The 12,025-nt window shown below is 43.4% G+C and overlaps 1 protein-coding gene across 10 annotated transcripts in view; it reads right to left on the reverse strand.

Annotated features, from left to right (window-relative positions):
• The window catches only part of FOXP1 (forkhead box P1), a 376,121-nt gene that overhangs the window by 332,120 nt on the left and 31,976 nt on the right, over positions 1-12,025 (reverse strand). The window contains exon 2 of one of the 10 annotated variants that reach the window (XM_064519191.1): positions 9,837-9,946. The exons of the other annotated variants lie outside the window; for them this stretch is intronic. The gene's annotated coding sequence lies outside the window, so the exon portion shown is untranslated. The remainder of the gene's footprint in view (positions 1-9,836; positions 9,947-12,025) is intronic. 10 annotated transcript variants of the gene reach the window in all.

Genomic DNA, 12,025 nt, shown 5'->3' on the forward strand with positions numbered 1-12,025 from the left:
TCCTTCATCATAAAGTCAAATAAGGCTTCCACCCATTGAGGCCTCCAAAGCAGTTTGTTCAGCTGTAACCAAAGGCCAGTTGGCCGGGTCCAATGGCACAGGCCAGCTCCAGACAGCCCCCGGGGAGGACCGCAGCTTGCCGGGTGGCCAGGGGATACGAGAGGCAGCTGAAGGCTGCAGAGCCCGGAGAAACAAAGCATGTGGCTGAGGGGAAGGGCGGAGGAGGGAGAGGAACAGCTAATAAATTGGTTCTGATAAACTGAAGCCTTTAATGATCTACCCACACACTTGAGTTCGATCTGGCATTGACAAATTGAAGCTTTTAATGATGCACCCACACATTTGAGTTGGACACTCCTCTCCTACAAGTTTCATAAAAATAGCCTGCCTGGTTAAAGAACGAGAAACTAATAAAGCTACAACATGAGCCAAACTCTCACCCCTCTAACCAAAATCCCTCTCCCCCCAGTCTTTGCTGTGATCTCCATTGCAGGTTTTTTTCCTGCTCTCCTCCCATGTAGATTCCCTGAAGGTGAAATAAGGGGTGCTGAGAGGCAGTAGCTCTAGCACAGCTGAAGTACAGTCAATCAAACCTTGAAACACGAATCTGGGCTTCATTAATTCCAGCAATCACAAAGTTTTTATTATCACTGTATTAATCAGAATAGGAAACCTATTAATCTGCCTCCAACAAAAATTAATCATCTCAATACTGAACAGATTTGAAAGACAAGTTTTACTGTTTCGCTGTTGGAATCTCACAGGCAGAGGCACGCAGCTCGAACGATCTGGTGGACCACTATGGACTTCATCTCACCAGCGTGAGCTCAGCCCGACCCACCCCGCGGGACCGGGACGAAGACCAGCAGGCTGCTGCTGTTTTGCTGCTGGTGGGCAGGTTGTCATTTTTTTGCTGGCCAGATTTTCATTAAAATAGCATTATACACATACAGACAGACTGATACACCTTGGGACCATACTTGACATAGCAAATTTCAAAATCTGGGCAAAGGTAGCACTTTGATCAACTTTCACATTAGGATGTTTATTAACCGCAATGAAACTATAACATACGACTTTAACCAATAACTTCTTAAAGTCACACTGAACAACAGAAAACAGATTTAACTTGCACATCAGTGCCTAAAAGACTGCTCCAAAACAGACAATTGTATGAAAAGTTGTGCCCATGTATTCATATATACAAAACTGTTTTAAAGTGACTGTTTTAAATGAGACTAAATCTGTGCTCCACCAATTAAGCTTTGAATGCATGACTGATACCTTTCGCTATTTTAAACAGGCAGCATAATAAATGCAAAAAATTCAAATATTTTAGTGAAAATACTGGAAGAGTTGAGACATTAATTTTGCCATATACAATCTGTTTTCACAGGAATTTAAAAAGCATTATTGCCACCCTGGGTACATTGAAATAAAGACGAAACCATCATCCTTTCCTATTTGCATATTAAAAAAAATATGTGCCTTCTTCATACAGACTAGCCAGTTGCCATGAATCTTTTAAAGACAATACAGGCTGCCTAGAGAAGGCAAAGCCCCAGACTAGATCTGTTTGCACAAAAGTAGTGCATTCTAACAGGTTGCAAGTGGAAACAAAATCCACTGCTTTCTTGTTTATCTTCCCCCCTCAGCAATGCCCCATTTCTGCAGGTGTCCGGGGGGACGAGGATGGAGCAGCTGCAGGCTCCCCAGGGCCAGTGCCTGGCGATCGAGCTGTTTACCAAACACCACCACCGGCAGCAAAATAAAAAGAGAAAGGTTAGCCTAAAAGGCCTTCATTTCTCAGCAGCTCATTTGCCAGACACAGGTTACCACTCTGCGTGTGTTCAAGGAAAAAAACAAAACAACAACAACAACAACATTCCCAAAGGAACTACTCCCCTCATCCTTATTTCTACCTGTAACACCTGTATTTGATTGCAGCTTGGGATGCTCAGCGATTTCCTAAAATCCTGCGTCACAGACGTATGTCTTCACAATAAATACATATACATATATATTTTTTTTTTAAATAAATTGCCAGTAGAAACACATGCCCAAAGCACCTTTAAAAAGATGGCTAAGGCAGCTTCCGGGGGTTCGGCTGGGATCTACCTCAGCCGTTGCTCGCGGCCCGAGCGTTTCTTTGCAAATAGGACACAGCTCCCGGTGACGGGGGGCTCCTCAAAAGCTGCCATGTGGCCGCACAGATGTTCCTTTTATTCCGGCGTCCCACAAGGCTGTGTGGCTATCTTGTGTTAAACAGATTACGCAAGTAGAGCGCTTGATTTTGCATGTCCCCCTTTTTCCCAGCATTTGTCTGATTTACTCAACTTCTTCCCCCCTCCCTTTTCCCCCTCCCAAACACTACAAAAAATACATAAGAATGAGGCAGAAGCAAGAAAGTTTCTGTTCCAAGATTAGAATTTGCAGAAACGTTCAGCATCCACAAAGTAGAAATTTAGAAGACCAAAGCTCTTATTTTGACACTAAAATAACTATCACATTAGGTGCCAGCTTCTTTTAAAAAACTTAATCATATCCCAGTAACACCAGTCGCTACAAGTATCATAATCTCTCACCCTTATTTAGATGTCCAAATGAGAATTGAACTTTTTCCAAAAAAAGATCTAACACCAATTACGGGTGCTAAGCATTTGAAAATCCTTGAAAATCTGGCCTTCAACTCGGTCACAAAGAAGGGGCTTAATTTCCCGGCTGTCAGGCATCCCAATCAACAATTGAAGTCAATGGGATCTACACAGTACCTTATTAAAAAAAAAAAAAAAAAAAGTCTAAGAGGCCCATTAAGCAACTTCAGGCAGAGCAAGACAACCTAGCTGCACTGAGGCAGCAGCTATACACAGCCACTTTGCTCTCATGCTTAATTTGATTAATCATTTTGGTATTATCCCCAATTAGAAAAGTGCCTAACAGGAAAAATAATCAAAAAACTGGTCAAGACCCTAAGATGAAGCGGAAAACAGCAGCTACTGAATGTGCAGCAGCTTAGAACTTCTAGCGTTTATATCGGAGAGAAAATTAAAGCCAAAAGTCATGGGCAAAGGCGAAGGTACTGATGTTTCATGCAGATTTCTGATTTTTTTTTTTTGTTTTGTTTTTTTTAATAACTGAAACTGAATTCCAGATGTTTAAAGTTGGGAAGCAAAAAGTGCTTTAGCTGTATAAACACAGAAAGGTGAGACAAAAAATTCTGCTGAAATACAGCGATGCTGACGCGCTAAAGCGAAGCACATGCACCCTCTCCCCAGGAACAGGGTGGGACAGTATTTTTTCCCCTCTGCGTGCCAAATCAGGTAGCAGCACAGGAGTTGCCCAGAGTTTTCTTTTTAACTAGTGACAAACTTCAGCAAAAATTCCTGGGAACACCCTCTTTTTCCCAGCAGGAAAAAAAAAAACCCAAAAAACAAAACAAAAGTCACATCCTCTCCCTTTTGGAGAGCAAGGCAGTAGGTGGAGGAGGTGCCAACGGGCCGGCTCTGGAGGCAGCACGCCCACCTCTCCGCACCCCTAGGTCTGGGATAACGCTGGGGCAGGGTGTCTGCCCACTGGGTGTTATGCACATTTTTTTGTGCACATAAGCAGTAATTGCCATTCAAGGTTAGTAAATTTTATGTCTCAAGGGGAAAAAAAAGGGGGAGATTTGTGGATGCAGTGGATACAAGCCAGCACATCCCAAAAAGTGGCAGTGGCATGAGATAAACAGTGCCTTGGGCACTGAGAAAACGAGTACCCAATCATGCCCACTTTGATGCTGACTGCCGCAAAGAAAAACATAAGGAAGGGGGGAAAAATGCCAATTCATACGAACTCTTGACAAGGATTATGTTCTGCTTTATACTGGGTAAGGAAAAAGTAAAAACGCAGTGCCAACTCGTCGTCTGCAAGGACATTTTGGACAGCAGGGCCCAAACTCTCAAAGCATACTTTGACCGGTCGCTCCTACTGGAATCACTGGGATTTTTCATGTTTAAGTTTACAATGTTGGAGTGCCTCTGGGAATCTTAGCTTGAACCCTGAGATCAGGGACCGTGTTCCTGCCCGCTGCTTGCATGGGGAACCCAACCTCAGGCCGCTCGGATCCAAGTGACACGCCGGGACATCGCAGAGCAGCTACGAAACACCGCAGTTGTCCTTCACGTCTCCCCAGCCCGCAATGCCAGTGCTCTTCGCCCAGGCACAGCCACGCTGCACACGCGTCCAGCCAGCTCTCCTCCCCACCTCCTCCGTCTCCTCCCTGAAGCTCACGCGCTCAGACGCGGCCAACACTGCCCAACCTCCGTTCAGATCCCCGAGCTGCAGATACCTAAATCCCCGACAGTCACAGATTAACTGCAAGTTTACACAAGCTGCAAAACTTGCCTTTTTTCCCCCCTCCTTTTGCTTTTTAGCCAGTTGCATGACAGAATAGCCCAAATCGAACAGTGAGTCAAAGTCACCCCTGAGACAGCAAAACCGAGCATGAGCATCTGGGAGGTACCTCAGCATCTCCAGATACGATCCAAATTTGGACACGCACAACTGACTCTTGTTTTAATACATGGACTCGATCACCACTGACACTCAGCGTTTCTGAAAGCAGAATCCAGCACAGTATTTCAAGATCACTGATCTCACACGTGGGTATTTACGCCACACGCAGCAGGCAGCGCCCACAACGCCCTACGGACAAACATACCAAGCCACAGGGCATCCTGCAACGTCCCACCAGCTGCAGCACACGAAGACACTCAGTTTCAGCCTAAAATTCAAGGACAGCAGCAAACGTTTGGATTTTGATAGCAGAACGAATACTCGTTAGCGTACTTCACTAGTTGTGCAGTCTAAACTTGCAAAGTTAGTCACATAAATACGACTGGACTTGTCTGTTACCAAGAAACAAAGTGCTGTCTAGTGGTTAAAATCAGAGGACATGATTCAGGAATGCAACCCTTTTCAAAGAAGAAGTAAAACACATGATTAAGTGCTGTTGAAGTCAATAGGCTGATTCAGAGACCAACTTTTGGAGCAACGGATAGATAATAATCCCCACATTGCCATATGGCTTTCAGTCAAACTTCCTAGAAGCATTTGCTAATACTGGGTTCTACCACAGCTTTTGGGAGGCCAGCTTTGCTTTTTTCTTTTTTAAGCATACGTCTGGAATGATTTTCACCTATTCTGAATATGTGCTTTACTCTCACAGGGGGAGAGAGAATGCCTAACCGTTAAGATTAACCCAGAGTGGTGCAGAACCCATGTAATAATTAATATTATCAAACGAGAGGTTATCTAGGCATACAAATTTATTATAATTCAAATGCACTTTTTGCAGCTCTGCTTGGGTGGCGCTGAGCAAAAGGTGCGCAAAGCTGCTCAGTGCTACAAAAATGAATTGCAACAGCCAAGGAATCTTTTAAAGCCATCGGGATGACATTTCAAAACTTGCAAACACTCTGCCTTTACGACCGAGAAATATTTCACTTATCCCGTCAGCTCCCTATTCGCCCTTACAGCAAAATCTTTTGTGGCAGGCTTTCTGTCCCTTATCCTTTTCATCGACACCGCGCGCCGAGCAGAGCCACTTTGTCACAGTCGCGTCAGGACGGGTGACAACGTCGCGGCCGCCGAAAGCTAACCTCCCCGGCAGCACGCGCTCCCGCACGCAGCGCGAGCGAGCCGCATCCCCACAGCTTCCCTTATCTCCTAGGAAAGCCATCCGCACAGCACCTCCTTCTCCCCAGCGGTTTTCAATCCTGCCAATGCAAATCAGCAGTAAACCAAGCCTTTTAACGAGCTAAATGCCTACCTATCAGCATGCAAGCTAACAGCTGTAGCAACTTAGTTATAGTTTTTATTTGCAATACAGTGGGGAAAATAAGGGGAGGGGGGAGCACTGGCAAAGCCAGATTGCTTAAGTGCTCTCTGCAAGCAACCCTATGAATAATCTACTAATTCTGTAGATTTCCGAGTATTTGCAAAGGCTGAAAAGTTATTCTTTACATTTAGTCATGGAAAAACAGAAATAATAAAAATAACAGCCCCACGAATTTTTGTTTGCTTTTCGAAACACTAACAGTACAGACAAAGCATAACATCATTTTTAAGCAGTTTGAAAACACCCTGTCACTTCCTACAATTAAGTAAATGTAATCGCAGAGCTTAGTGGGGCCTTCCAGCCATCTTGTCTGTAAGGGAACGGGGAAAGAAGGGGCGATACAACACACAGTACTTTTTCTGGCTATTAAAGTGTTTCTCCTTATTCAATATCTAAATTAAATCAAATGGAGTATACTAAATAAGCCCATAAGACATGGTGCATGATGCAAGAGTCTTAAAATTCTTATCTATTGAGCACTTCAGCTTAAAGGCTGATGTTTTATGTTCCCCTGCAGTGCACGGGGATCCTGCTGGTTTGGCCAGACTATGAAAATAAGCTTCAAATGACCAAATGCAACTGCAACTTTAAAAGTAGGAACCAAACCAGACACAACAAACCACAGAACAGTCAGCCGCACTTGTCATAATTCATGTGTGTGGAATTCGACTGCAGCAGCATTTACGGAGTGCTAAATTTCCGCCACTGGCACATTCCACGCACGGCGTCGAGCTCTGAAAAGCTGCTGATAAGACGCTCCCGATTACAAGTCTACAACTTGTGTCATTAATCAAAATAAATAAATAAATAAATAAAAATATATTTATTTTTATTTACCCTGCCATGCAAACTGCTTGGCCCGCACGGCGCGAGCCCAGGTGAATAAGGCAGACGGGGGGAGCGAGCGCGCACCATGATGCACAGGCAGATGCATGAAGCTCTGTAAGCTTACTGAATTCCAGAGTTAAGGATTCCTCGAGTCAAAGCGCTTCTTGGCACACTGAGGAGGACCCAACACGCCAAAACGCATGCTCCCGTCTGGGTTGCTCACCCGCCAGTGCTGCGGACGGCGAGCACGCTCCAAGGAGCTGGCTTCGCTCGCCAGGCCACCGTGTCCCACCGTGTCCCACCAGGTCCTCCCCTTGCCCCCTGCAAAGCTCCCGTGCGGAGCATCCATCGCCTCTCCTCCTACCCACGCCGCCCCGGACGGCTCCCCGGACCATCGCAAGCGCTTTGCAAAGTGCATTCAGTGTCGAGCCTTGTTACCGCGCTTCAGAGCCTATAGAGACCGGCTTCCTACATATAACATGCAAATAAAAACCCGAGTACGAGACAAAATGCAGCATCTATCTTCCAAGTTTGGATATATTTTTCCTCCTGAATATATATGTAATTAGAGCATAATTATGTGTGCAATACCATTTTACAGGTCCCATTAAAGGGACATTTACCATAAAGAACAGTTAAGCAGTTTAAATATTAAGATGCAAGTAAAACTTTTGTCAATAATAATGACAAATTATTACTGGTAGTTAATGAAGAAGGGTGGTATTCTCAGATTTTTTTGGAGGCTTTTTCACAAAATTCTTAATTTACTTAAGTATTCAGCTCTACTAAATGATCAATTTAGTTTTTATCGTTCAGCTCCTCTGCCCTGCATTTGGCATCTCTGTCCACAGAAACAAACCACACAGTGTACCTTATTTCCTCAGAAGAAAAGCTCTGTAATTATCATCATCATCATTTACTAAGTAAATTCAGAGGTCAAATTTCCAATCTCTCCTTCGACTCGTTACTTTTCAGCTTGTACGTGTCATGCAACAGTTCTGAACGTAACAAATACCTCTCTAGGCAGGGCAATACAAAAATCACATTTCCTCCGGACCAGACTACACAGCTTGAAAAGAAAAAAGGAGAGGGGGAGAGGGAGAGGAGGGACAGTCCCTTAATGCTGCAGAGCGCCGAGAGGACCGGAGCTGTGATGCCAGCACTGGGACATCCCCTTGCAAGGAAAAGACAAGGTGAAGTTGGGATTAGGATTTTTTTTTCCTAAAGATCAGCAGGAACTGGGTGCATTACTCTCCAGGAGCATTTGCAAAACCCACCTTAATTATTGCTTATTACTGAGGGCAGGGGGAGGCGTTTGGCTTTAGCCAGCATCGCTTGGCACGAAGGGGATTTCCTGCCATCAGCAGGGAAAGGATCAAACCACGTTCTGAGAAGAAGCTCCGCAGAGAGGGAGCAACAAGTACTATCAACGTAATAACACAGAGATCTCTTCACAGCAATGAGGGGTAAAAGGAGGACAGAGGAAAAGAAGAGGAAAAAAGGGGGGAAAAAATCGCACCAGTAGCAGTAATTACAAACAAATACTTTCAAGGCCCAAACCAATTACTTTTGAAATTAAAACAATTTTACAAAAGAACACTACTACAAGCTCACCCAAAACAGTGAGAAGCCTTTTTTATCATTTTAATCAAACACAAAGCTGATATATGCTAGCATAAAGGATCAAGGCAAAATAAAATATGTGGGCCGGCAATCTGAATGCCAAGTTTTACCCATGTGAATTCAGTTATAAATGCTTGGAAAATGTGATTCCTTAACTTAGAAATAGCAGCTGTAGCATTCAAAGGTACTCCAGTAATTACTGGAATGCTTGCTGAAAAGCTAGACAGAAGCTAACATCTTACTTACATTAACTACACATTCACTACAAATTAAAAGAGCCACAGGAAAAAAAAAAAACAAAAAACACAGAAAACAATCAGGCAAACAGATGTTTAAAAAAAAAAGAAAGAAAGAAAAAGAAAAAGCTCATTTCTGGTATTCAGTGTAAGCCAAAATGACCTGCTGCCAAAGGTGCTCCACAACGATAGCTTCCCCCAACTCACTGATGCTCACAGCTTCTTAAAATACAAAGCAAGGCAGATTTTTTCATCTATACATCTGCAAGTTATAATTTCATATGGACACACAGCATTCCAGATATTGCAATAACATGACACCTTAAAATCAAAAGAAGTGCTGTCTAGTCATCTGAGACAACAGCAAAACAAGCAACAATGCAAAATGTAGTTGTCTACTACTGCCTGAGGGACTCATGGATTTAGCAACTGCACTCGCATAAGGATTATATTATCAAGGAGTGTCCTATACTACTTTATTAATTTCCAGTGAAATGTCTATTGCATTGAATGTCTGAAAAATACTCTAAAAACCATCAAACCTACGACCACCAAACAAACTACAAATGAATCTACTTGACTAATCCCATCTTATTATCAGCTGTTGCTCCCCGACAATAAACCGTTCTGGAAATAGCAAACGGGTGATGAGAACCTCTTTGCACTAAATATAAAACTCAAGGATACATTGGAAAGAGAAGCAAAGTCCGCACCCAGACTCTGGAAGTAGGTAGACGAAGAGAAGTTATCTGTAAGATGTGCATCACACTCTCCTGGCTCTCTTCACACCACCCCCTTCGCATCCCTACTCCCATGCACCTTCACTGCTATTCCCACACTTCTCTCGCTGCCCACGTCCTGAACATATTTATGTTGTAAATATCCATTTGGAAGTATTTTTTATACTTGTGGCACAAGGAAGGGTGCTGGCTTTGAGCTTTATAAGGCAATAATCTCACCATGACCCCTCTTCTCCCTTTGCCGACAGCAGTGCAGGGGAAAAAACTGTTTGGCCCTCAACCTGATCTTTCATCCACTCAGGAACCAGATTATTGCCTAATAAAACTTCACTGCAAAGCTATTAAAAATTAAAGGGATATTTCCCTTCCTACATAATGATTTGTCACAAGTCAAATCTAAATCCAGATTGACTGAGGTTTATGGTACCTTCCTTCTTTTTGAAAATCAGGCAGAATTTTCAGGTTTTTTTGCAGCCCTTTTCACTCCCAAGACACGCAAAATTTCTCCTTCAGTTCCCCAGATCTTACTTCTTCATTGAGACGGAATAATAGGTGAAAGGCAGCTGAGCCAGCAGAAATCTTCCTTCTGTCCTTCAGGAAACACACAGAAGAGTCCAAGTCGTTGGTATGACTCAGAACTAGTGGTAGAAAAAGGACAAACCAGATTACAGCAACACAGAGGACTCCATCCAAAACCTGCATCCAAAGAGACTCCTTCTAACATATGGTGGAAATGTGACTTTCTGCAAATATCCTCTGCAGAAGCCAATTCCTCTCCTCCACCCAAGATAAGTCCAATAGCTCTAGTAGAATGAGCTGTTAAAAGTATTAGTGAGGATAGGCATCAGCCACGATACAAATTTCAATCCATCTAGTTAATGAGGAATCTGCCATCTAGCTAATGTGGCCAGACCCTCTAGAGAATTTAAAATCACCTATTCAGACTCCTCACTAAGTGATGTGCTGCCCATCTCGAAGTACGGTGCCTGCTTTTCCGAACCATCGTGTCCTGCCTTCCCTTTGCTGGAAAGGGACTACGCTGCTTCACCGATACAAAAGCACCCGAAACAGAATTGCACTGGAAAACATAGCTTGGAAAGAATGCGTTAGCAACTTCGATCCAAATATAAAATGCATTTAAAGGTCATAATTTGCATAACTACATCTCATGGTTTTTGTTGTGTGTGTTTTCTTTTTTAAATTGCTCTATCCAGGAAGGTGCCGAGCACTTCTGAGAATCGCTGAGCGCCCCTAGTTGTCATTTAAAGTTTTAACAGCACTTAGGACGACTCGCTACTTTGCGGGAACAGCTCTGCAAGGCATACTAGGACCACGGTAAAATGCACATAACATTGAAAAAACTCTTTTCAGAAAACAAACTAATTACAGAAGGGATGCAACCCCAAGAACGCGCAGTACCATTAGCACACACTGACATCACTGGGCTGACATGGGAGTTTCACTTTCTTATGATTTACTCATAGTTGTGGATTCAGAAAAGTAGCAAGCCGTAACCAGTCATAACAGGAAGAGCTCAAAAGGCCATGGGCACCAAGCGCCCCAACTACAGACTTCTTTCATGTCATCCTTCTGTTAGCTCAGATCAACAGCTGCCTAAAGGATTCTGTGCCAAAATCTGCATCAGTTGAAGATGGTACTTTGATCTCTTAAAATTTCCTCACCAAACCCTAACCTGTGAAAATCCCATGAAAAGTGCCGTATTCTCCTTGGAAGGATACTTTCTGCAAGACTAGCAGGTATGACAAGCCCTCTTTAACTACAGCGAAAAACAGATTTTGAAACGTTAAGCTCTTGCTTCCTGCACAAAATTAATTAAAACAGCCAATCTGTGCTGCTCTTTAGTTTGCTGGGGAAAAGATGAAATGGCTAAATTGATATCAAGGCTGAGCAAAGACTGTTCTCGGTGAAGCCTGAAGTTGCTGCAGAATTCTGAAGAAAACTGTGTTATTCTGTCTTCTCCTGAGGTACAAAAGGAAACTCCATAGGTGGCTGAAAACTGTGGATACAAGCCTACAGTTCCCCCAACTTGTATAAACGTGCTTGCAAAGATCAATACATTAGGTGTCAGGTTCAGGAGTAGGGCTGAACACGGCTTTATTAGCATTAGCACCTGACTGATGATTGACACAAACCACACACCACCTACAAAGGCATTATACAGACCCAAATGTGTGGGAAACCCAGACTTTCCAAAACCTCTCTGTAAAATCTTAGATGTTTTCCCCACATTTCAATTAAAAAAAATAAGTCAAGGTTGCAATATCTGTGCTAAACATGATCTTTCACTTCTGTGGCATCCAGTCACGTGCCTCATGAAAGTTAAGAAGCCTTCTGTTTATTCTGGACTAGCAACAAGAACTTTCCACAGAAAAGCATGTTCTTCCTACTACAGACATCCTCAGCAGACAAGGGACCAGAGCACCCATGCTCAGTAAGAAGCAATGCCTATCCCTTTAGAGGCTCCGCATACTCAGTTTTTCAAGCTACATTTTTTCTCAATTAGTAGAAATGGGGAGAGGCCAAGAGTGAAGAGAACACCGTGTTCTGGTGAGGACTTCATCTATCACAGCAAAGGCAATGAAAACCCCCAAATAAAGTTAATGAAGTCCTCTGGATTCCCCATCTTAGTCACGGGGTCTTTACGAGAAATGCCCCAATCCTGACTAATTGGCAAGACAGAATGATGAGACACTTCT

Source organism: Dromaius novaehollandiae, chromosome 12 (genome assembly GCF_036370855.1).
Source record: "Dromaius novaehollandiae isolate bDroNov1 chromosome 12, bDroNov1.hap1, whole genome shotgun sequence".
Classification (NCBI taxonomy): Eukaryota; Metazoa; Chordata; class Aves; order Casuariiformes; family Dromaiidae; genus Dromaius; species Dromaius novaehollandiae.